Consider the following 27,283-nt stretch of genomic DNA (forward strand, 5'->3'; position numbering starts at 1 on the left):
CCATACAACATACTAAAAAAAAAATCTTTTTATTTAACAAGATGATTCATAGTCAGAAAAAAGTAATAAGGCTCTATTTATCTGGAAAACAAAGAAAACATATATAATCTTTATATTTAAAGTGGGCACTCTATGAGATGTATTTTAAAATTAGGACAAACACACACACACACACTGATTCAGATGTTTATAAGCAGGGATTAATGTGACAAGTGAATATAAGCTAAGATGTCAAACTTGCTACACGAGTGAAGAATGAATTAGACAGGGGCAAGATTGAAGAAGAGCCACCAACACGCACATTACTGTGTATATGTAAATAATACTCTCTGGAGTTGTTCAATGTGAAGGCCCAGGATCAAAGGCAGGGAGATTTGTGGCAAACCTTTGCAAAGGGATGCTGGTGCACAGATTAGCTAGTGTCAGTGAGGGAGGGAGAGAAGTAGGTTAATCAGAGAGGTATTTGTATCAGAAGTTTTTAATTGGCCAGTAGTTGGATAAGGGAGCTGGAAGACTCAGGGATGAAAATAGCAGTGCCACTCAGGGAGGTGGGAATTGTGATGGGACAAATTTTATATAACTGTGTAGGAAATGACAGATTTCGAAGTTTAGGTTTAGATTTTGAAGTTCCTAAGGAGTATCCAAGAGGTAATATCAAGAAAGCAGGACAAATTCTTATCCAGAGGACAAATGCCTCTGGAGCTTAAGAAAGCATCTTGGGCTGGGAAAGGACTGGAAGAATCAGTATATAATTATGCTGATCTACCAGGTCTCTGAGCTACGTGGATCTAGGAGAGTAGAATGAGACTGCCTGGAAAGCATGTACATAGCCATAAGGAAAACAGATGGCCTGGGTTGGAATGCCAACAATTAAGGGATGAGAAAAAGAAAAGGATCTGCAAAGAAAAGCAAAAAGAGTAGACAAAAAGATAGAAAGAAAACTTGGAGAATAGGGTGTCATGGAGGCCAAAGGAACAGAGTTTTTCAAGAAAGAGTAAAGTTCAAAAAGCCAAATGCTATATAGAGATTGAGTAAAATAAATACCCATATATTGCTTTGGGTTTGCAAAAACATGACACTTTTAGAATGTCTCAGTAAAAATAGTCATGTCGTAAGGAGAAGGAAGGGAGCATAAGGAATCCATATTGTAGGAGGTTTAAAAGTCAACAGAAGAGCGGTGTAGTGGTGGCTCAGTAGTAAAATTCCAACCTAGCATGCTGGAGACCCGGGTTCGATTCCTGGATCCTGCCCATGCCAAAAAGAAAAAGAAAAAAAGAAAAAAAGTCAATGAAGTTGGGCGGGCCACGGTGGCTCAGCAAGTAAGAGTGCTTGCCTGCCATACCTGAGGACCCGGGTTTGCTTCCCGGTGCCTGCCCATGTAAAAAAAAAAAAGTCAATGAAGTTGAGAAAATATAATGTAGAAAAATATCTCCAAAAGTTAAGTTGTAAGGAGAAGGGACTTACAACGTACTAACAAAAGAAGAAAAGGGTACGCAAGAGAGTGCTTTGTTTCTCCCACTTTTTTTAAGTGATAAAGATTTGAATATGCTTCCATTGTGATAGAAGAAGATGGTGAAGATAGAACAAGTTTCCTGGCTAAGTGAAAAGACCTGACCTAATGAAGGGAAACATCTCAAATATTAAAAGGCAGGAAGGGGGAAATGGGTGGAAATTAAGGTAAGTTTAAAGGTTTGTTGTTAATTTATTGAGAGGACAATATCAATTAGAGTAGACTAATTGTTTTATCAAGAAACCTCTCAGTTTTGCTGACTTTTTGTAATAACAGTTTATTTTGCTCTCATGATAGTGTGGTGATGGTCAGCTGGAGTTCAGCTTGGTACTTTGCTCCTTTGAGGGCTCCAGGAGCCTTTGAGCTATTGACTCTACCAGCCTTTTGTCTGGTGCCTCTGTGGTCTCAGGAGTTCTCTTGGATAGACTAAATCTAGCCATCAGACAAGGGAAGAGAGAAAAAACTCAGAGGATCTTGTAGGAGGACTTAAAAGTCAGGCATGGAAATGGTACACATCACTTAAACCTACAATTGCACTATCAAAAACCCAGCCATTTGCAAAACAAATACAAATAAATAAAACCTTGCAAATAGAACTAGAAAGCTTTGTCTAGCTCTGTACCAGAAGCAAAAGAAGACAAACATGTATGAGTGAACACTTGTTCTCTCAGCCACAGAGAAAAATAAATTGTTGTTTATTGTTTTTGTTATATTTGTCAAAATTTGTATCCATAACAATTAGATGGCCCTCAATGAATTTTTGCGGAAGGAAGAAAGGAAGAGGAGGGAAGGAACGATTGAGAAGAAGAGAGAAGAGATGTTTCAATAGAACTGAAGCTGGTTTTTTAGACACAGATATTAAAGAAGGTTGCTCACTCAAGATTTGTGTTGGAGTCTTCCTATGAAATTCCTATAATGAACCATGGCAAACCAGTTACAACAGCTACCAGTTTACCTTGAAAAATGAACACAGCTGATTCAAAATTGAAGCAATCGAGACAGTCAAAAGAAAGAAGTTACCAGATGCCAAAAGGACATCTGGTCTACTTCACAGATTTTCGAAGGCTATGATCCAGACCAGGTGTGCCTAGAGTATTGATAGTACAGTGGGTAGCACTGATATTGAGATGCATACTTTTTATGTGTTTTGGGGTCTCATTTAGCTTCTTCTTTCCATTCATTTGTTCACTATTCAACAACCATTCACCATTCTGAGCTAATAAAAGTGCTAGTTTCAGGTTCACAGAGATGATTAAGCCTTCTTCAAGTCCAGTGTAGACATCTTGGAAACCAAGTGAATTAAATCGAATTCAGTGGGAAGCCAAATGAAGAAGCAATAGTTCCATGACTGAGCTCAGAAAATGCTTCCTAGAGAGTGTGACTCTCAAACTAAATCTTGAAAGATGAGTTGTATTTTACCTTGTTGTAATGGTTTGGCAAAATCAGAAGCCCACAGCCTCTTTAAAGGTGAGAAACACCTTGTCTTTGTGCTTGATTCCTTGTCATGGGGTTGGTAGATCTAACTAACCCTTGCGGCCCCAAGCACGTGTTCTCAGTGCAATCTATCCCCTAGAAAAGAGTAACTTAATGGAGTAATTATTCTACTCTTCTTTTTACATCAGAAATGTTTAGTCAAATATTGTATTTGGATTTTCTTTCACAGATACAAATTATCCTTTCCTATTCTTAAATAAAACTGTACTTGATTTCACCAAAAGATCAAAGGAGAAGAGATATGATGTAAGAAGGAAAGACATTCTAGGCAGATGAATCAGAATTACAAAAGCACAACATGGGAACATACAGTAAACTGTATATGGTGTTTATGGAGCCCTGAGCAGTCCTGTATGTCTGGGTTATCCCAGTAAAGGGGTTCTTGACCCACCACTCCCAGTCTTATAAGTTCTACTCATTTCTCACCTTGGCAAAACAGATGCAATTTCCAAAAACTAATGCAAAAACCTGTCGCTACATAAGTAAACTTCTCATACTTTGATGATTAGATTGACCTCTTCATTTCAGTGAAACTAACAATACAACTACAAATGGTGCAATGCCTTCCTAATTTTTATTCTGAGCTCATTTCATTTTCTCTATACATGTGGTATTTTCTTTCTTTAAAAATTTTTCCCCTTTAGAGGGGGAACACATTTTAACTTGCTCAAACATTATAACTTTTTGGTTTTGCATCTTCTAGTTGTCTATGGTGATTTTAATGTAGCACTTTAAAATGTCGGTATGTTTTAATAACATAGTATACCTTTTTGCTCTTGCAAAAACACCACATTATTCAATGTACACAACTGCAAAGGGATATGACTCTTATATAATTTATGTGTCCTTGTGGTGTGTTATTAATGTGTATACTTTATAAGGGTATATAATTTTGGAAGGAATTTTCCATAAAGTTGTTATAAATGCTATCTTAAAAATTTGAGATAATTTGGCACAATATTCATTTAACCAAATTATCCTACTAATAACATCTCTTCATTTGTGTAAATACCAGTTCAGACTGACATTTCCAATTTTTGGTAAGATATTGAGCCTTAAACTCATCCAGATATTGTTGCATAATTTGGGGTGAGAAGCAACTTGCTCTTTTTCCTTAAGTAAGCCAGCTTCGTTCCCCTAGATTAAGATGCACTAAACAGATACCCTTTAGCCAAAGCTTACGTTTTAATATATAATGCTAAAACAGTAATAATCTTTGATACTGCAAAGCCACCATGTAAGAGACTGTATAAAAATTAATAATGGATTGGCAGTAAGGTAACTTAAAATGGTGTACTGGTTTGCCTTTTGGAAGTGGCTTTGGACAAGATCCTAAATTTCAATAATCAATTTCCTCATTGGTTATATGAAGATAAGGGGATGAGATGGAATCAGAAAGGTGTCTTGGAGCAAAAAATCCATTATCCTGATCTACTCGAGAGTTATTTATAATCATAATTCATCTAATTTTTAGGTCTATGTACCATATCTATATAAACATTGCAACATTATCCAAGATAGGAAATAAACCTATTGATTCATTTTTAAGTGTTTAGAAAGCCTTCTGTACTAAGCTTTATGCATTTTTAAGGGCTAGAACTTTGGAGTCACACAAGTCTTCATTCAGGTCCTTCATCACTTCCTGGTTCTCTTCTGTCTCCTCTGTATGGGATGCTTGCGTGTGTTATGCAAACTCCCGGAGCCTGAATTTCAGTTTCTTCTTCTCTAAGGTGGGAATGATAATGACCTACTTCATAAGGTTGCAGTTGAGAGGTTCAATGAGAAAATGCCAGAAAGGGCTACAGTACCTGGTGTAGGGCATCTTAAGAAATGAAGCTAATAACCAAGCATAACAAGTACTGCAGAAGGGCGGACCTTATGTAAAATCCCACTTTCTCCTCCCAAACCCAGCTTAGCACAGAGGGGGAAGAGAAGCATTCTTCATGTAGCTAATAACCATGAAAGAATCATTGCACTTTATGTTCATGACTGTACTCTATAGACATTAGAATAATATATATATTTTTAATTTAATTGAAACCACACTCTAGTTTTATGGGGAAAATGTAGTGTATGGCTAAATGGAAAAGAAAACTCTATACCCAATGATGTCCTGTATTCGTGGAAGCTGAATTGTGCCATGTATTCCTGAACAATTGCAAAGGTATCTAGGAACAGTAAATATAAGACACTGAGAAGTAGACGAGTCTTAAAACAAAGTGGTGGATGGGTTGGGAAGCTGGCAAAGCTGAAGCCAGGCTGGGGACAGGATGAATGGGCTTGGTGGTTAGGAACAAAGGCTTTGATGTGCTAATTCTCTTTGTGACTCTGTGTGTAAATGTTACACACAGCAATGGCAGATGATAAATAATGGGCCAACTGCTCTCTTTGGCCCGAGCTCTGCTGATGGCTGGCCAGCATCTTTAAACAGGGTGAAGTTTGAGGATAAAACAGACTTTGCAAAGAGGTGTCCATTACCTAGTAAATCACGGCATACATATAAAATAGTTAGGCAGATATCATAATTCCAGCCTCTAGTACTAAACTTCAATATGGTATTGAATCATTCATTGACAAGAAGATCTCTTCCCCTCCTTGAATCCAGTCATTTGTCATGTATTCAGTAACTATTGAATGACTGTCAACTCTACCATGAGGACAAAGTGATAACAGGACACAGCCCTGCCATTTGAGGGCTTAAATCTGCCATGGGCTACATGTTTCACTTGTTCTTCCTTAGTACCATCACTGAAACCCATACCTCCCTTTCTATTCCCAATGATCCATGAAATGAGGTGGCAGTCCTAATCTATACTCTTCTAAAAAGAGGAAAATAAAAACCAAAGTTTCCCCAAGAAATAAATCTGGGTCTCCAAAGAGGCCAGTGCTAGCTAATAATCAACAAATTACTGATAATATCTCAGACTTTTGCTCACCACCAGGTAAGAAGGAATGAAAGCCACTACAAATTATTAACCCCCATGGTACAAATAGTGATCAATCTGGACTGTTCAGTATCAATGTAAACCTTCCCTCACTGGCAGATTGAAGTTATTTTTTTTCTTCTGAGGTCTGGAATTGTTTCTAGCAGTTGTGCAACATTCGACCTGGGGATCACCTAGAAATATCAAGCACTAGTAGTTAATAAAGGACAGCATTAATTGTGTGACCAACATTATATATGTGGACCGAAGATATATATGTGAAATCACTGAATCTCAACTTCATGAATATTTCTTACTATTGCATAGGCTACAAGTTAAATCCTTTCAACAAATTATGTGTGGAGTTAGGTATAGAATTAACAAATGCTCACTAACTCATTTTAACCTTGTTTCATAAAAGGCCATTAAAATCAAAGAGAATTTTAAGACAAGAAATCTTGCTCTGAGAAGCTTAATATCTATGAGAACAACACTAAAACAAAATATGAGAAAATGAACAATTTGGTCTAGTATATATTTGATGCTCAGTTGTGTGAGCATGGAAGGCAGATAAGGCCAGGGTGAGTTTGCAGTGGTTGGAGAAATTATTGTAGTCAAGATTGGTATTTAACCCGGGGATAAGCAGAGAGAAGAAGGAAAGAAATGAAGATTACCTTCTTAATATGGGATGCAAACGAGCATGCATACTGATTCCGAAGGCTTTTCTGGGAATACCACAGCAGTCTCGGCACTTAGAAGCAGAATGAAAGTTGGAGTGCACACAAATCTGGCCATGCTCCCTGAAATCTCAGAAAACTCACAGAAGTCTCAGAAAGAAACCTTTGAATTTTGCCCCAGCAGAAGGGAAAGAAGTGATTCAAGTAATATGGATACAAAAAACAAAACTTCTCTACAGGTTTGCAAAATCCCTCTTAATTCTGTCATCATTCTACATCTGTGGCAATATGGTAGTAATGTCACAGGAATGCTGAGAAGTCACACAACTGCAACAATGACTGCAGTTCAGAGACAAGTCATATGAAGCCATGAAACCTGGCAATCCATTTAGCTTTGTGTTTAACTGATGGTAGCTTGACAGCCAGATTTCACATGTGCTTTGGAAAGAATTTCCACCTCCCATGATGATAGTTGACTAGACAAAGCTGTCTTGGGTGTTTGGGTGTTCAGGCAATGTTTATGGCAACCAGTACCAAGTCTCTGAAGGAACGTCCCCAAAAGGTTGGCCAAATGCTTAATGCTTAGTTGCACTCTTGGTTAGAGAATACTCTGCTTTCGGACTGGTACAGAGATTCTGTACTGTATTTCAACTCCACAAACCTATATTGAGCATACATTTTTGTGGCGGGCACTCAGCAAAACACAGGAATACATACATAAGCTGTTTTTTCTGCTTTTAATGAGACCCTGGTCTGACAAGGAAAATGTAAGCAAATAAGCATGAGGGAAATGACACGTATTGCAAGAAAATTATATAAAGAAGGTCATATGCTATAAGAATTTCACTTTTATCATCAACATAACAGTTATAAGGCAAGATCAAACCACAAGCATATTAAATTTTCATGGAACCATTTGACCGTAATTTTATCCTTGATCATAAAACCATAAAATAATACATTCTCATGGAACTCTGTTTCTAAGACATAAGCTACTTTAATTTTTATAATTCCCAAATTAATTCCTTGTTATAACCACATAAATAATTACATTAAATGTAAATGGTCTAAACACATTTATTAAAGAGAAAGATTGTCAGATGGATAAAAAAAAAAGCAAGACCCAGCTATATGTTTTTGCTAGTTAATTTTGACTACCATGTAAGACGAAGAAACCTGGAAAGAGCAGTGTCCCCATCTTCAATGCAATACAGAAAGCTATATACCTACAATTTCATATTTCTTGAACCCATCAGAGAGCTGAGGTATCACTGTAACCAATTATCCAAAATATAAGGGAGGGCAAACACAAGAGGGAGTAGATGAGAGCCCTTGCTTACTGGGAGAGACATTAACGTTGTACACATCAGTAAGAAAAATTCAGTTAATATTTGGGACTAAATATGGGCTGGCAGGAGAGTATAAAATCACACAATAAGTACATGGTTTTCTGCCTACAACTCTGTTCCTTCTCAATCTCCTTAATAGGATTTTCCTCTTCTGCTTCATGTTTATTTTATTTCATTCGTATAACTTCCTCAGAGCTTAGCTTTTACCATCTGTTCTTCCCTCTCTATGCCTTGGATGGTGTGATGGTTAATTTCATGTGTCAACTTAACTAGGTTATGATGTCCGGTTGTTTGGTAAAGGACTGGCCTACCTGTTACTTGTGAGGGTATTTCAAGATGAGATTGATTGTATCTATAATTAACAAAAGAGAGTACCCTCATCAAAGTAGTGTATCTTAAAAGCCTCATTCAATCAGTTGGAGGTCTTAAAAACCAGAACTTGGGATTTCAGAGGTCAGAAGAAGAATTTCTGCCTCAATTTCAGCTTTGGCTTTTACCAGAATTTCTCCAGCCAGCTTCCCCCCCAAAATTCAGACTAAGGACTTTAACGTCACCTTTATTAAAATTTCTATTTTGTGGCCTGCCCTACAGAGTTCAAACTTGCCAGCCCCCATGGTCACATGACTCACAATTAATAAGTCTCCTTATAATAAAATGCTTGATGTCATGTATATAATCTATCTACCTACTTACCTATTTATCCTCATCACAATCATCTAACTACATCTATTTATATAGATATAAATATGTATCTACTTAAATACATAAATATATATCTATTTAATGATATAATTTACCTATTAATATCTATTATTAATATCTATTAGTATTAATAGATATGATAGATTATGATTTATTCTATTATCTATTATAATAGATAGAAAATAATAATCTACTATCTATCTATTTATCTATGTATCTATCTATATATCAACCTACCTATCGTCTTATATTGGTTCTGCTCCTTTGGGGAACCCTGACCAAAACAGATAGTGATCTCATCTACAATGCTTTTTATATGCTAACTCTCAAACATGTTGTATACAGCCTCAAAATTTCTGCCAAACTCTGGAAGACCCATATATCTCATCCATTACTAAATACCATCAAGTCTTTCTCCAAAACCTTTCTCAAATCATTTTTTTGCCTCTATCTCCACTGACATGTTAGTCCAAGCCACCGTGACCTCTCATCTGAACCACAGAGGAGCCTTCTAACATAGCTCATTACTTACATCTAATCCAGTTTTTTTTATCCCTCAGGTCATTCTCCATACAGTGTCTGTGATGATCTTTTAAAATAAAATTAATGGTATTCATCTCCTATTTAAAATGCTACCTGACCTTATCCTTGCCTAATTCTCTGATTTCATCTCACACAAGCCTTTGCCTCAAGCACCATGATTTACCCTTCAGTTTCTCAAATGTACTAAAATATTTCCCAAATCAAAGGCTCTTTTACATCTGCTCTTCTCTCTGTCTGATCACTCTTACTCTCATTCTTTCTCTGACCAGTTCCTTTTTCAATCTCAGGTCACAGATTAAATGTTGTCTCCCCCAGTAGGATTTTCATGATCATCCAATTCAAACAGGGCCCTTCTTATAGTCTCTCTTTCAGAATTCTATTATTTTTTCATAAACTTCTTTGCAATTTATAATTATACATCTATATATAAATATATATATATGATGAATACCTTTCCCATGAGACCATAAACTCTGAGAAGTTGAGAATCATGTCTTTTGAGCATTGTGTTGTTTTGTTTTTAAATCGTTGAATGTCTCATGCTTCATATAATTCCTGGCACATAGAAGGCAGTCAATAGCAATACTTTAATATATTCATGAAATTACAACCAAAAAACTATATTTTATTGTACAAAGCAATGAGATTCATAGGAGGAAGGAAGGCAATAAGAGCATAATAGGAAAGAAAGGGAGAGGAAGTGAAAGATTGATGGCTAGGGAGAGGGAAGGTGGGGTGGGATAGAGAAAAACTGGACAGATGGTGTATCGTATCTGAGCCTAATTTTGCAGAAAATATTGGTGCCTCGGTGTGTCTCTAAGTGGTTCTCATTTCATTGGTCTTTGGTGTAGCCTGGACACTAGGAACTTTAAGAAGCTCCTAGAGTGATTCTAATATGTGGTCTACACTGCAGCAGAAGCCATACCCTAAACTCAGAAACATAAAGTTGGCTCACTGGCTCTCTATGAGGGTACAAGAGACATAGATCTAGAGCTTTCCCAAGGTAGACACAGACACCTGAGCCGTTCAGACATATTAGGTCAGACATATGGGCTTTGAGTTGTTAACTGGTGCCCCCTTACCCATAGGACTCCTGGTAGCCTGTAAGTAACTGAAAGGAACGGACAGCATGTGTAAAAAAGCCTTGCTATAAAGATGATAGAGCTGGCAGAGCCCTGCAGAGCTGCCCATAAGGAGAGCTGTGGGCATGGAGGCAGCATTTTCCTGTGAGGATTTTCGTGCCTAGTCCTCATTATGCCTGAAGGGCTGATGCGTGAACTTGTAGAGGTAGATAGAGACTGGGTAGGTGGGTGGGGAACACAATCCTGTTCCATAGTTATTTACAAAGTGCCATGGAAAATCCAAAGCAGCTCCTCAAAGGCAGGATTGAATGACTCCATTGGGAAAAGAGCAAGAACTCAAAAAGCAGCTGGAAAGAACAAAGGAAGCATTAGGGGAGGGAAGACAATGAGCACAGAAAGCTGATAAGCCAGGACCTGTGGGGAAGCCATGTGAAAAGCAGCAGGGTGTTTGGGCAGGAAGAGAGAGCACCCTGGGGAGAACCCCAAGTTTTGTTTTCATCTTGTGTTTATCTTTTCACAAGAGAAACAGCTCCTAGGTTTAGGACAACTAGGTTTATTGAATGAAAACTCAGGATGTGAGAGGGATTTGTGATGTTGTTGATATGAAATATCTCACAATGATAACACATTAAGTTGCGTTGAGCAGACATGCTTATTGGCTCAGTAATCTGATTAAGAATGAGATCTCTTTGTTAGCAAGAAGTTCCGTTGGCCCTCATTCCATCAACCACTAAGTTTTTGGCTGATACCTGATAGTACAAGGAGATTAGCACTACCAGTGGGATGGAAGAGGGGAGCATGCATTGGATTGGGAGTGTGGCTCCAGCTCTGCCACTGTGTCACTTTACCCTGTCCCTCAGAAAACCTATTCTCAGGCCCAGAGAAGCTTTCTGTGGTCCCCATCTTTTTTTTCCATGTTTCCACCCCATATTTCCATCTCCCTTCCTTTCCTCTTTCACTCCGATTCTACTCTCTCCTCAGAGGCCTCCCTTACCAAGACTGATCAGGGAGTGGAGATATCCACTGGCTCCCTGCACTCGCTGCTTCTGAAAACAAACACACAGACTTCTCAAATTTCTTTCACTTTGGATAAGCAGTTTGGAAGGGACAACTAATAATATAAGAAAACTTATTTTTCTTAAGATGCAGCTTCCAATTCTCCTTTCTTTCCCCTTCTACTCCTTCCTAGAGCCTCAGAACAACCCTTGTCCCTCAAAGCTCCCTGTCCTCAACTGATAGGGAATATAATACAAAGAAACCAGCATCATTTGGGGTTCCTTTAGACCCAACATTACGTATTAAGTGGCAATCTGGTATTTCTGGGGTCCTTCAGGCAGGTAGACTCCCATGTCAGGAAGGAATGGGTCCCTTACTGCATTTTCTCATACTTTGAACCTATCATTTTCCTTACCTAGATCTCCATTACCCCACCTGAAAAAAGAGATGTAAGGTTGAGATGAACTCTATGTCCATGCCAGTTTCCGTATGCTCTGCTTCACTGCAGTCTGTTTTTAATTCCATCTGGATACCAAAACAGCATTTACTATGACTACCAGTTACCTCCATGTTACTAAATCCAGTGAACACTCTTCAATCCTCCTCTAATTTGATGCCATTTAAAATTATGTACTAGTCCCTTCTTAAAATTCCATTCTTTTGGTTTTCACAGCAAAATACAGCCTTTCCCATCTATTTATAGGACCAATCTCCATAATAAGTCATGACCCATTAGAGGTCAGGTCTCTACTTTGTCCTTAGGTGATCTTGTTCAAACCTATGCTTCTATTACCAGATAGAATCAAATAACTCATCATAATTCCAACTCAAATCTCTCCTCTGAGCTCCAAAATCATTTATCAATGGCTTACATAAGATATCTAGTTAGGGGAATAGAATTGAAAGTCCAGAAATATACCCAAATATCATGGTCAATTGACGTTCAACAAGGGTGCGTGCAAACGCATGCAAAGGGAAAAGAATAGTGCCTTAAACAAATGATACTGGGAAAACTGGATATCTCTATGCAAAAAAAATGAAGATGGACCCTTACCTCACACAATATACAAAAATTAACTCAAAATGACCAAAATCTGAAATATGAGAGCTAAAATCATAAAATTCTCAGAAGATAACAGAGAGGCCAATCTTCATGAACTGGGATTCAGCAATGAATACTTATAAATGGCACCAAAAGCACAAACAGCAAAAGAAACGATACATAAATTTGACCTTATCAAAATTAAAAACTTAGGCATGCCAAAGGACATTATCAAGAAAGTGAAATAACAACAGACAGAATGGGAGAAAATAGTTACAAACCATGTATCTGGTGAGGGTTTAATATCTAGAACACATGGGCAGAGAACTTGAGCAGGTATTTTCCAAAGATAGATAGATAAATGGTCAATGAGCATATGGAAAGAGGCCCAGCATCATTAGCTAGTAGGGACATGGAATCAAAATCATAATGAAATATCAACGCATACTCACAAGGTTGGGTATTATTTAAAAAAAAGAAAATAACAAGGTTGGAGAGTATGTAAAGAAGTTGGAACTCTAGTACTTTGTTGGTGGCCATAAAATGGTTCAGCCGCTATAGAAAGCACTATGGCAATTCCTCAAAAATTTAAATATATAATTTATATATTATCTAGAAGGCACATACCCCACATACCCCAAAAAAGGCACTCACAAATATTTGTATACCAATCTTCACAGGAGCTTCATAGGAGCACTTTTCACTATAGCCAAAAGATGGAAAGAATCCAACATCAACAATGAATGATTAAACAAAATGTGGTACATATACATAATAGAGAATTATTCAACCATAATAAGGAATGAAGTTTTGAGGCATGCTGCAATATGGATGAAACTTAAAAGCACTGTGTTGAGTAAAATAAGCAAGGCAATACGTATAAATATTGTATGATGTCACTTATATGAGATAGCAAATTTACAGATACAGAAAGTAGATTTGAGGTTGGGAGATGGGAGAGAGAAGATGGAGAAGTTATTGCTTGTTGGGAATATAGCATTGATAGTTAAAAATTAATAAAGTAATAAAAAAGAAGAAAGGTAAATGTAATTGGATGTTTTAAAAGTACCACAAAAATAACATGTCATAATTCAAGTTCATAAGCTTTCCTCTATAAACCTGGTCCTCTTCCAGGGTTTTCCACCTCCCTGAAACATCACCCTTCAGCCTTTGAAATGTTCAAAATCTAGAAGTCATCTTTAACACCTTCCTTTCTCTCAATCTTCATATTCAATATGTCAGAATCCTCTTGATATTACCTCATGCCTCTCAAAACCATCCTCCTCAGCCCGTCTTCACCACCACAACCATTCCAAGGCTCCACCGCCAGGCTAAACCACCATCACCTGTGGTGTGGACTTGAACAATTATCTTCAAATGAGCCTGGCCCTCCTTTGCTCCACCTCCTTATCCTGCTGCCAGAAATCACACCTTCTTATCCCACCCCACCCTGCTTATTGCTCTTACAAGGAAGCCAATGTATTTAAATGATTCCACATGTTCTGACCACTTCTACCTGTCCAGTGTCATCTTACCCTGACAATTCTTGCTCTTCCTACTTCAAGCACACTGCCATTCTTTCTGTAATATGTAATTGACTTCTCCCTCCCCGAGCCTTTCTCATGATCTTTCTTCTGTTAGGAATGTTTTTCCTTCTGACACTTCATTTAGTTACCTCCCATTCACCTTCAACAACTGAGCTCAAAAGTGATTTCTTAAGAGATGCTGCCTCTTTCAAGTCCACAGACAACTAAGAGATTTCTGTATCTCTTCTTCATGACAATTTCGTAGTTGTAACTTTATATTTATTGCTTGTTATCTGATTATGGGATGTGTGCTCTACTAGACTGAGGTCCTCTTGTGGTGGGGGTTTTATAGGACACTGGGGTATCACTTTTCAGCCAGCATACTCCACAGGAACATCTCTAGAAAACTAGAAGATCAAGCAATAGAATCCAAGGGAAGCAGATGTTTATTAACTGCACAATAAAGAATCCAAGAGAAGCAGATGTTTATTAACTACATAATCATGGGTCACTCTCTTTAATTGCTATCAGTTTGTTCAGTGGTAAACTAGATATGAAACCATAGTATATATCTAAATTAGTACTGTCTAAGGACTTTCTGTGATGAGGGAAACATTCTCTATCTGCTCTATCCAAAATGGTAGCCACTAGCCACATACGTATATTGTGCACTTGACATGCGGCTAGTTTGAACGGAGGAATTGAATTTTAATTGTATCTAATTTCAATTAATTCAAATATTCAAATATGGCTAGTGGCTACTATATTGGAGAAAGCAGACTTAAGTTACATGACTCATAAATAAAGCACCTGGTGCATCACAGATTCACAGGAATTGGTCTCCAGTACCACGGACTCCTTATTCACTGATAGTGACAAAAACAATCTTCCTAAATTTGCAGAGCCCTCTGTTTTGCCCATCCTCCTTGTTGCATTCAAGAAACCAAGGTTGCAGAAAGTAAGGACCAATAATGTTATAGAAGAGACTTGTAACCTTTGATTACTGTGCATCTCAGGGACAGCACACACTCATTCTCTCATTCATACACCAATACAACAAATACTTGCTGAGTACCTACTATGTATGGAATGAGGAGTCTCTGAGGTGGCTGAAGCAGATTGCAGGTCCTAAATTGTACCTATCTTGATTCTCAGTGATTTTTCTTTAATAAGCTTCTCCAAATCTCCTTGAGAATTGAGTCACCAGTTAATCTCCACTTTAAACTTGTTCCTTTCCTTTGTTGATGCAAGTTAAGTAATAATGTTATACCACTGTTTTCAGTTCATAAATGAAATCTATAAGCCAGTGTTTTATGCTTAACATGACATAAAAGCAAAATAAAATAAGAGGGAAAAAATTGGCCAGGAGACCTCTAAAATTCAACACTCTGAGCTACTCTGAATTCTCACCAACTGAATATTAATACTTAATTGAAGAGTGAGATTTAAGTGCCCACACTTAGTGCAGACTGGAAACTCTGTGTCATATTGAAAGACACAGGAAATTAAAGCTTGATTAAGCATGGATAAGTAAGATCATTCCAGTACCAGAGAGAAATAAGATTCCAAAGAATAAAAGTGATTTGTAAACAAAAGGGAATATAACCGTCATGGCTTGCATTTATTTCCAGCTACAGCCCATGGAATGTCCGTCTGGCATCAGTCAGAAAATGGCAATGTTCATTTTTATTTCTGTCTCAGAACAAATTTCCTACTAACTTGGATAACCTAGAATGTCAAAGTTTAGAGAAATAATAATCATAAAACTTTTAGACAATTGAGGCCAATAATAGTAATTGTGATTTACAGTTGAAACTAAAACGTCCAATTTTGGCCTCTAAAATACAACCCGCCATAGTCATTAAAAAGTAGATAAGCTCATACTCTAAGCCTCCCCACTTCTTTCACACCTTTTTATTTTTATTTCTAATCCCTTGACACACCCACACATATGCATATATTTATAGTTGCACAGCAGTCTAATTCAATTTATTAATGAGTTCAATTTTTCAATTTACCTAAGTTTAAATGCTTATTAAAGAGGGGGTTGAAAGGAAAACAATGTCATAACCTGTTACCTTTCCAATGAGGCCTGAAATTGGTTGAGGACTTGAATCTATCTAGAGTGGGAGAGAAAAGGGTACTTGTAGACCTGATAACTATAAGAAGTTCAGTTTTATTGTGCACCAGTTGATTCCATCTACTTCTTTTTCTGCCACAGCATGGTGGATGGAGGGCAATATTCAGAAGCCATGTATTCTGATGGAGCATCTGAGTACACAGGTGGTGAAGTCAGCTCTGAAAGAGAGCAAAGGGTGGGAGAACCCAGAGCACTTTGACAGATGAGGTGAATGAGCTGCCATGACCTGATGCCATCCTTTTGGCAGTAAAATGGAAGACCAAAGGCTGGTGAGAATCAGCAGCTGAGAAGGTCTCTGTGATCCATTCAGCAATACCCACTGATCCATTCATAAGGGCAGATTCCAACACAATAATGTATTGAATTTGCATGCGCGAAGTGTGGTGACTCTGTTCATTAGGCTGACCTTGAGAGGTTTCTGTCCGAGAGCCCACAACATAAACACAAGAGGCAAGAATGATTACTCAGTTGCTTTTGAATGTGAAATTTCCAGATTGAGATTGTGCAATGTGGGAAACCAGGACGAAGTCTCTGGATGACAAATTCCCAGATGGAGCTGAATTACCAGAACCCCTACACAAAACCTTGAGACTTGATAACGGCTCAAGGAATCCCTCCTTGCTTAAGGAGGTAGGGATACACGTACACACAGAGATGCACAGAGATGTTCCCCTATTTGCATACATGAGAAACATACATTTAATCGAGTTTCAACACACATAGGGATGGCCCCAATATTTCCACTGGAACTCTCTCTGATTCTCTGCTGACCTAGCATGTGTGACACATCTCTCCAGTGCTGATAAGTCCATGAACAAACTAGCCTTGAACACTTAATTCTGTAACTCCTGAAAGCAGAGAATTCTTTAAAGTAAAACAGAGTAATTCCAAAGCTGTCTCACAGTGACAAAAACACTAGGCTGTACCCTTCACTTAATCCATTAAAACCAACCAACCTGCCTTCCTCTTTTTTTCTCCCTTCCTTCCTTTGTCTATTCTTTCAATGAACTGCCACTGTGTTTCATACTGTAGGCACTGAGCATTAAGTAAATAAAAATGAGACTCATAGCCTTCCCTTACAAACATTCATCCAGAGAGATAGATACCATCAGTAAATTGGTAATAAAATGTGTAAGCATTGCAATAAAGTTAAGTGCAAAGGGACTTAATTAAACTCATGGAGGTGTCAAAAAGATCATGGTTTTTTATCCAGACTTTGAAAAAAGGATAATGCAAGAGACTAGGAAGAGGGAGCAGGATGGTAAAACTCCTGACCACTCTGGACTTGGCGAAGCTTCCAGCAATATGCACACCTGGGCTCTGGATGAAAGCATCACAGGCAGGTGGTACTTTAGCAGCCACCCTCACAGTCCAGGTGTGTGTGTGAGTGTGTGTGAGTATATCTCCTCAGCAGCTTGAGGGTTGTGCCTTTGCCACACTATGGAGATGGGTAAGGAAATGTTATAGTCCTTAAGGGTTTTAAATTGATAAACCGTTTATTGACAAATAAAAAAATCTGATCTTTCTCAAGCTTTGAATTTCAACCTGAAAAATTTATTCAGTTTTGCAAATCTAGTATATTTTAAGTCGCTTTCAAGGGAGAATTTGACTAATGCATGGTTCCATTTACAAAAAAAAATTAATAAAATTTCCTTAAGCACTTTAAACCATATCTAACACCTTAAGAGAGTCTTTTTTTTTTTTTAAGGACTCTAATTTCCTTCCAAATTTTGAGAAATGTTGATGCAAGATTCTCTTACACTTTACAATAAAAATCACAAATCTCTGCTTCCCCTTGTCTTCTGTTCCACTTAGAAACAATTCAGTACTAAAGCCATTTGAGGAGCCCAAACAGGGAAGGTGTCTGTGCTGTGTTGGGGGTTCATGGCTGCAGTGGTTTAGAGTGTTTGTCAGAGGCCGGGTAGGGTGAGAAGGGCATCCCAAGAAGTGGTGGCTCTGGATGGTGTGTTGAAGCAAAAGTCGGGTGAGGAGGGCAAACTAACGGGGTGGGGCAGGTATAGTGTGTGGGGCAGGGTGGGCTGTCAAAGTTCTTGGGGGCCAAGGAGAACCCCTATGTAAGTGGGATCCTGGAACAGGGGTCAGAGCTCCATAATAGGTTGGCATGGCACGTGGAGTCAGAATGCAAGCAGATCAGAGGGGATATCCCTGCATAGGGCATCCTGGGAGTCAGAGCCCAAGTGGGGTGCAAAGGATGTCAGCCTGGGAACAAGCCAGGGGGTCTGTCAAGGAGTTGGATTAGGAAGGAGGTGGAGAGGGCTATTCCATGGAGGGGTGACTTATCATGGAGTATCAGAACCTGAGCAGACTGAAGTCAGGGAATATTTGCACTGGGGCTTGGAGAGGAGATGGGTTACCCAAAGGGCTTTGATTAAATAGCCAGATAGGTTAAGGATAATGCATCCAGGTTTCTCACTCAAGGAATAAAGAGTTGCAAATATGAAAAGGGATAAGGAAATGAACCTTTTGGTGCTGTATTAGAATTTGGAGATATCTGTGCAAACTAGTTGTTCAATCTCTTAGGTATATATGGAAATACATATAGATGTAAATATGCTGGTGGGTGAGTTTGTGTGTGTGTGTTTATATATATATATACTAATATGAATGCATATATTTCCTAGCTCTCTTCTCTGAGTGGTCCTGGGAACATTCAACCTCAAGAGTAACACAGATCTGGTTTTCTAAGTATGTTTTTTTGCAAGAAACCAAGTTCTATGGAGAAATGAGTGATTCCAGACTGGAGAAGAGAGATTGCAACATGAGCCTGCAACATCTTGTCCCAGAAAGTAAAGATGTGCTCAAAAAATAATAGGGATGTGTCCAAAGGACACAGGAGTCAATTTAAGGGGTTTCCATTTACAATAACTGAGACATTTTGAAAACTAAGATAAAAAAGATAGTATTATTATAATCCATGGATTAGATAGGAAGCCATTAATCTGTCTCTCTTGATATATATATATATATATATATATATATATATATATATATATATATATATATAGAGAGAGAGAGAGAGAGAGAGAGAGAGAAAGTTTGAGAAGGATAAGAATTTTTAAATAATCTCAAAATACCTATCATAAAATACCTATTGATTAATCTGAAAATAACTAGTAAAGAGAAAAATGATATGGATGGTGTGTCAGAGCAAGTGTGGGGTAAGGAGGGCATCTTAACAGGGTAAAGCAGGAACTCATATACATGGGCCAAAAATGTATAACCTGAATCTAATTGTAAGGAAACAGCAGGCAAGCTGAAATAGAAGAATAGTGAATAGAATAACTTGCCTATAATCTTTACGTTTCAAGTACATGAGTCAAAGAAAAACCAAAGGATTGTTCCATATTGAAAGAGATTAATATGACAGCTAAATTCAGCACACAATTCTGAACTGGTTTCCTTGGACTTTTGAGGGACAGTTAGTGAAAATTGATTGTGGTCTGAAGAACAGATAGTAGGAACGTGGGAATGTTAATTTCTTAATTTTAATGGTTGTGTGATGGTTAGGTAGGAGAGTGTCTTTGTAGGAAATAAACACCAAAGTATTCAGATATGTGAGGACATCAGATTGTCGACTTGCTTCTTAAATGACTCTGGAAAATTAAATTATTTATACTGTAGTTACAACCTTTCTCCAAGTTTGAGACTGTTTCATAGAAAAACTATTTGAAAAAACATGAATCTATTATCAGTTAAGCATGTTTAATTTCATATGCCAGATCTTCTTACATGACAAATAACCAAAAACATTTAAGTTAGAATATCAAATATACAAGGATGATTCCTATGCTCATCACAATAATATTAATATTATGATTTACTCTGACAACACTATACTTGGTTTTTCTGCTTTTGAAGATTAGGGATGAAGCTGCTTACTCACTAAGAAAACCATGATAGTGTGCCAAATGAACTGAGCTACTGTCCCAAGTTAATTGGGGTTACCTTCTTTTGGGGGTCAAATTTTGGTCAGAAAATGGGGTTTGAATTTGCATGTAGCTCTTGTGGTCTCTCTCATAGCAAGAAGGATATGCTTGAGCCCGTTTTTAAGATTGCTATGGTAATAGAGCCTCTAAATCTTGTTCTCCAAATGGGATAGCCCAAGTCATCTGGATTCAGGTTTCATATTACTTAAATCTGAGTGAGTTTATGTAATGTACGTGCAAATATGCAGATATGAACATACACATACCATTTTTTTCGCCAACAGACTGCATTCATTTGATCTGTTTATTGCTTGATTCCATTTTGATTTCTTTGACATTCTTCCTGGAATCAGGGCCCCAACTCTCACAGACACTCAAACATCAGAGTCAATTCTGCATCCCTGTTATGTTTATGTCTAGTTTAGGGGTCACCGCTTCCAAGGACATGTTAATAACCTTCTTCCAAGGAAAGGGTAGAACAGAGGTAGGAAAAGGGCTAATATCCTTGCAACATCTACACTGATGGTTTAACCTAAAGGACACAGTTTTCAACCTATTGTCCACATTGCAAAAAACATCAGTTTACTCAAGCTTTTCGAAATGTGAGGGCAATTTAACAGTGATCATTTCCCTTTGTAAAGGCACCCAGAGACTATAAGGATGGAGATTAAGCAAATAATTTTGAGGTGACCATTTTTAGAGATAATGATGACTGCATAATAAATGAATAGGCTGCATTTTCATATAGAAATGCTTTTGGGCATATTAACTGATTCCATTAATGATATGTTTTGGATAGATATCCCAGAAAAAGAAGGCTGTGGCCTGTCTAATTTGTTCCGCAGATGGAATTTGTTGAGTCTTACAACTGTGCCTTTCCGTAATTATGAGGAAGTCAAGACCACCTGAGTCTTCTCAGATTGCTTCAGGGCCATGTCTGTGGGCACCCAAAGGAGAGTGGGGTTTAGAGGCAGAATGTGGCAACTGCACAGGTGTTTCCTTGTGTTTTGCTATTTTGATGTTGTTTTTAAAACACACACACACACCCATGCACACATCTGGCATTTAAAATGATCTAGAAAATTCAGGGTCCCTTATAGCAATTTGCGTACTTTTGAAAATAAGTAGACATACTTTTTTCCTTATTCTTCATTAAGTTTTTAAAAAGTGCAAGGGGCAGTCACTGTCAGAAGACTTCCTGCTATTAAGAATATTTATCACACTCATTTATGCAATTTAAGTTTATTTAACATAAACTCAAATGTTCAAAGTGCAAGAGTATGGCACTACCTACTGCAGCTTTTTAACATGGTATAACTCAGATATCCACCTTTCATTTCCTAATTCCCCTAAATTAGAAAGACACAGTTGCCATCCCTGGCCAACTTTACAGGGTCCAACAAGGGCTCAGTCATAATATGCTCTGGGCTGCAGTCTCATCAGGGGCAAAGTTAGCAAAGGATCTCCTGCTAACTCCCTCCGATTGTTGGATGAGTTCATTCCCTGGAAGTTGTTTCTGTTTTCTTGTTGGCTGTTGGCCGGGGACTGCTCTTTGTTGCAGAGGTCACCTGCAGTTCCTTGCCTCGTGGCCCTCTCCATAGGCTCTTTCACAAAATAGCAGCTCACTTCTTCAAACCTGCAAAGGAGAAAATTCTTTCTTATGCATGCTAGCTAGATGAGGGTGTGTGTGTGTGTGTGAGAGAGAGAGAGAGAGAGAGAGAAAGAGAGAGAAACAGAGACAGAGAAAGAGATGGCAAACATACTGACTATATACATTAACAAATCCCAACACCTTTGCATTGAACATGACCTAACAATGGGAGGGGATTACATGACATGCACAGAGAGTAGTAGAGGTTCCAGCAGTTTAGGATGCTGAGCTCATGCTACTGTATCAGGACCCTCTTCCTAGTTTTGAATCAATCGAGTAGCATGCACAGGTGACATTGATGGAAATGTGACCTTCCTGGATCTGAGGAGTGTGCTTAATCTAAAGCGTTCTCAAAAAGAAGGGAATTCTTTAATTGAACCCCTAAGGAAAGTCCACATTGGTTTATTGAGTGTTAAAGGCTTAAATATAATCTTCTTCTTCTCATTTATTACTTCATGAACCAGAGTCAGGACTGACATATTGAATATGTGATATCTTTTTGAAGTTACTGAGTTGACGTTGACAATTTGTTACTTTGACCAACATATAATTATTAGACATATGAGAATAATACAAAAATTAATATATTCCCTCAAGAAAGATTTACCTTACTTTTTTGATTTTATAATTTGCCCTAGATCCCAGGGTATTTCATAAAAATCTTGACTTCTCTGAGAATTCTCTGGCAAAAGGAGGTGATGTGAGAAGATGGGGGGAGGAATATTTATTCATATCTAATATATTGCACTTGTATCTATTATATATGTGCGCTAGTGTCTTTCATATTCATTATCTCATTTAACCCTCACCTCTGAAATGCAAGGTTGGTGTTACTAAATTTCATTTCAAAAGATAAGAAAACTGAAGCTTAGAGAGTTGTTACTTTTCCTAAGATCGAGTAACTTATATAGAGAATGATAGGATCCTGAGATTTGAACCCAGATCTGATACCAAAGCTTGATATTTGTTCTTTTGCCTCTTGGTAAGCCACACCAAAGAGAATATTCATTAAGATTAATAATGCTAGTAATTAAATTGTTAAATTCTAAATGAACCACATTTATTTTGTATATTCACTTCCCAAAGCTTTGTATGATATTAACTAGTTATTGCCATATGAAGAGTTTTGTATGCAACTGATATAAAACATGTCAGACAAATACATTAGAAAAAATAATAATAAATAAAATACATGAGTATCTAATCATGGGGGGAAAATAAGGAGAGGAGGAAGGTTTACAAATTTAGGTAGAGGGTTTCACTTATCCAGTTTCACCTTAGACGTTTTCAAACTACCGTAACTCTGGTGTCTCTGGTTATTCCAAACACAAGCTCTTTCTGGAAAAAGTATCCACTGCCCTTGTACAACTTTTCAGAAGATATCACCAACATACAATGGTGTGCAGGGAAATGTCTAACATCCAGCTCTCTGGGGGAAAGCAGGCCCTGATCTGTGGCATTTACCAATTTCCATGATGTAAGTATTGCCATCATAGCCAATTTCAACCTACAAAAGTGCCATTGCTGACAGTGAATTGGGAGGAAAGGCACAGAAGACACCATTACATAGAATTTACACCATACAGGTACAATAGATATAAATAACCATGAGGGCATGCATAATAGCAATGCGTGGCAAAATAATTAGGAAGTGATGGAATTTTGAAATTTATCTTTGTTCTTAAGATAATTGTGCAATTGTTAGTTTAAATTATTTTTTACATAATATCTCTGTTTGACCACAGGGTCACAAGGTTCCTGGATAATTAGCCATCAACTCTTGTGAGCTGGTACAAGCCAGCTGTAGCATTCGACTGTGATTATACAATTTTTTCTTCAAGGTTGGTGCCTGGGTGGAGTGGCACAGATTTGGGGATCATGGGTAAAGTGTGATGAAGTGTACACCCACTCCAGCAAGTAGTTTCCAAATTTGACAGCTTAGTCTTGGAAAGTAAAACGAGCTTTAGTGTCTGGATTAATCTGAAACATTTTCTGTAAGAGAATCAACTGGATCCAAAAAAGAACCTATACTGTGCCTGCTACACACAGGAAAGGATAGTACACTGCTCCACATCCCTTACGTAACAAATTAGAACTGAGAGTAAGTACCCACATTGCTGAAAATTATATACATATATTTTTTATTCACTTAGTTCATAATCTTTAATTCTGGGCCTTCCTCATTCTAATGCTCGAGAGAGATGTTCCAAAAAATGTATTTTGCAAAGTAAATGCTATAGAAGTTTGGCTTCCATTTTACAATCAATAATACATTCTCATAGGTGCCCAAATGCTACAGAAATGGTGAAAACCCTCAGATAATCGAATACCCTCCAAGTGGGCTGGGGCTAACAGCATAAGACTGTCAGGGCTTTAAATGCTTGCTAGGATTTAAATTCTTCCTCTGGTTTCCACTTTACTTTCCCACTCTCAATTTTACCTTCTTTTACAGCACAGCCTTCACCAGCTGGTTTTCCTGGACCATAGTAATTTCTCCCTGGGATGGCTGGTCACTTATTAACAATGCCTAGAATTCATTTTCACTTCTATTTTTTATTTAGTCTTTACTTTTTATCAAATGTGTTAATAATATATTACAAAGAGACAAATCATTCAGTAATACTTATGAAATACAGTTCCTCCTCAACCCTTCTCTACTGGTCAAAATTAAACACTTTTCACTCTTGGAGTTGATTCTTTTGTTATCTGCATTCACTCCTCTATAGAACAAGTGTAGCATGCTACTTTTGATTTTTCTGTTTTTTATCTATTCATGTCTTTGGTGGAAGACGAGGATTTAGTCTGTCTATCACCACCCATATCCCCATCTGCACAATATAATTATGTCATAATTTTTTACATTGATATTCAATGTGTATTTAATTATGACTATGCAAACTATTCATAGCTGAGCCATTTAGTACATTATGCTTACTTTTCCTTCCTTGAACAACTTTTTTTTAACTCTAAAATTAATAATAGTATTTTTTCGCTTCTTATTTTAAAAATTACCTTCCACGCACTCACTCTCAAACTTGATCCCAATTGTTTAAATCTCCTTTTACCACATCGTTTTCTTAGAGACTTTTTTCCCAAGATAGAGCCTTCTATTCTATCTCAGCCTGAACTTCTTGTTCTTTAGGCCTTAGATGCAGCTGCCCCTGAAAAATCTCCCATCAATATCTTCCTGGGGGCTCTCTCCCTCTAGGACTGGATTCTGTGGTTCCTGAATTCTATGTCTTTCTCTTTATTGATTTACTCTCTTTTTTTGCTGAAGCACAACATGGGAAATAAGGTTTTCAGCCCTCTAATGCCTGAAATTGTCTTTAGTCTACCTTCATATTTAATTTATGAGATAGGCCATGATACAATATGAGGATATGCTGTACTGATTTCATTGGGTATAGAATCCTCAGTTGGACATAATTTTCCACAGATTTTTAAAGGAATTTATTCCTTGCCTTCCAGCTTAAAGTATTGCTACAAAGATGTCTAAAGCCATTCTGATATATTTATATATGTTGTATGCTGTATGGCAGGGTCACATTTCATTATTTTTCCATGTGAGTGTCCCATTGTTGCAGCACCATTTGTTGAATTTTTGTTTGGTTGGTTGACTTTTTGTTTGCTTTTGCTTGTTCATTTGTTTTTTAGAAAGTACATGGACTGGGAATAGATCCGGTCTCCTGCATCGCAGGCATGATATATATATATTTTTATCTTAAGTAAGTCATCATATTTTTGCCTATTGAGGTCTTTTAAAAAAGTATCAACCAAAAAATGAACTAATGTTTAAGGTAATTTAAATTGAATTTCCATCAATCATTGCAGGAAATTGTTCGGGTACCCAACATACATTAACCCTGAAAAGAGCTTATCAATCAGCCAAGAAGTATCTTCTCAAGCACCAGTTAAACACTCACTTCTGTTCTCTGGCATTTACAGAGGTTCAAAGATGCAGTGTTATTCATTAAGGAGAGTTTCAATCAATAGAGGGGAAAGTACAAATGTTAAACAAAATAAGAGGGCAGTGCATGACATTAAACTGTTCATGGTCCATGACAGCTTATGCCTCCCCATTTCATCTACGATAAAAGCACCTTACTATGACTTATAAGGGCTTTCATTATCAAGCTTCTTTTTGTTTCTTCCTTCTCTGTTCCTCTACTCCCTCCATTGTACTCTCAGCTCTAACCACAGTGAACCATCTGCAGTTCCCCCGAGTTTCGTTCTCCCATTTCCCTGACTTTACACATCCCAATTCTACGGGAAAATATATTTTTTGTTTTGTGGAAAACTCATTGCATCTCCAGAATTCAATTAAGTATTAATCTCCTCCAGGAAACTTTTTTTGACCACTTTCTGAGCGTGGCTTAGATGCTCATCTCTTTGCTGTCACTTCATTCTGGGTTCACTTGTGTATTAATGTTTGGATTAATTTGTTAACAACCCTTTAATGTTCCTTCCTAGCCTGTGAGTTGCTACCAAAAAAAAAAAAAAGCCTGTGTCTCAAGCATCTTTAGTAACAGTAATTTAGTGTCTGCTATTAGTGGGTACAGTTCTCCTACCACATCACTCTATTCTATCTTCTAACATACACACAGAATATGTGTTTGCATTCTTTGATCCACGTAAAAGCATTTGTTTTAAAACTGGAGAAAAAATAAGTCAGAAAAACCGAGAAGATAAAAAAAAGCATTTTTCCACCATTTCCTCCTTAGATCGGCCTTGAATCCCTACATTGCAGGAAATTAGAGGCAAAACTGTAACAGGACTTATCTAGAGTAACAGTTATCAAAAATTGTCCAAAGTCCCTGGGGTTCCTGAGATGCTTTAAAGGAGTTCAAGAGTTCAAAAACTTTTTCATAATCATCTACGACATCATTTGCCTTTTTTCAAACTCTCGTTCACTGTGAAGCTTACTGTGAAGTTTTCCAGAGGGTACAGGAATGTGATGACATCATCACTCTCACAGAATATGCAGAATTTGTTCTTGTGTTTTAAAAATGTCATTTTAAATTTCTAAGTGAAACTTGAGAGCGAACAGTTTGAGAACCACTGCCTTAGAGAGATTTGGAGCCCTAAGTGACAAACACTAACTGAGTCCCAGAGGGGACCCTTATGTCCTCCTTTACACAAAACCCACTAAAATTTTACAATCTCAAGGATTGAAACTATAGACAGTATTGGAAGCAGCTATTTCGGTGAGGACCTAAAACGCTGACTGTAGCAAAACCAATTATTATAAATAAATAAATAAAAAGAAAGGCAGAAGAGAACCGTAGAGGTAGAAGACATTCAGTCTTCTGTATTAGCTTGAAATCTATATTGATGGCGAGCCCCACTGGAGAACGTAAGTAGATGTCTGGACTAGAGCTCTGCAATTTTATAAAAGTCACACCCACCCACCGAAGAAAGGAAATTTTTTTTTTTTTTTTTAGAGAGAGGGAGGAAAGGAAGGAAAGACAGAGAAGGAAGGAAGGGAGGAAGAAAGGGAAACATTTTTAAACATTTTCTTGTTTTATTATATTTTGTTTGTTTGTTTATTTTTTACATGGGCTGGGGCCGGGAATCGAACCGGGGTCCTCCGGCACGGCAGGCAAGCACTCTTGCCCGCTGAGCCACCGCGGCCCGCCCAGAAAGGAAATTTTTAAAAAATATCTTCAAGTATGATTAAAATGACTCTTTGAAAGTTCATGT

General features: G+C 37.6%; 2 long non-coding RNA genes across 2 annotated transcripts in view; one reads left to right on the forward strand and one right to left on the reverse strand.

The window, feature by feature from the left end:
* Nucleotides 1-27,283, forward strand: part of LOC143677294 (uncharacterized) — an 89,170-nt gene that overhangs the window by 48,641 nt on the left and 13,246 nt on the right. The gene's annotated exons all lie outside the window — the stretch shown is intronic.
* Nucleotides 21,211-27,283, reverse strand: part of LOC143677295 (uncharacterized) — a 177,013-nt gene continuing 170,940 nt past the window's right edge. The window contains exon 4 of the long non-coding RNA XR_013172497.1: nt 21,211-21,568. This is a non-coding gene — a long non-coding RNA (uncharacterized LOC143677295). The remainder of the gene's footprint in view (nt 21,569-27,283) is intronic.

Source organism: Tamandua tetradactyla, chromosome 3 (assembly GCF_023851605.1).
Source record: "Tamandua tetradactyla isolate mTamTet1 chromosome 3, mTamTet1.pri, whole genome shotgun sequence".
Lineage (NCBI taxonomy): Eukaryota > Metazoa > Chordata > Mammalia > Pilosa > Myrmecophagidae > Tamandua > Tamandua tetradactyla.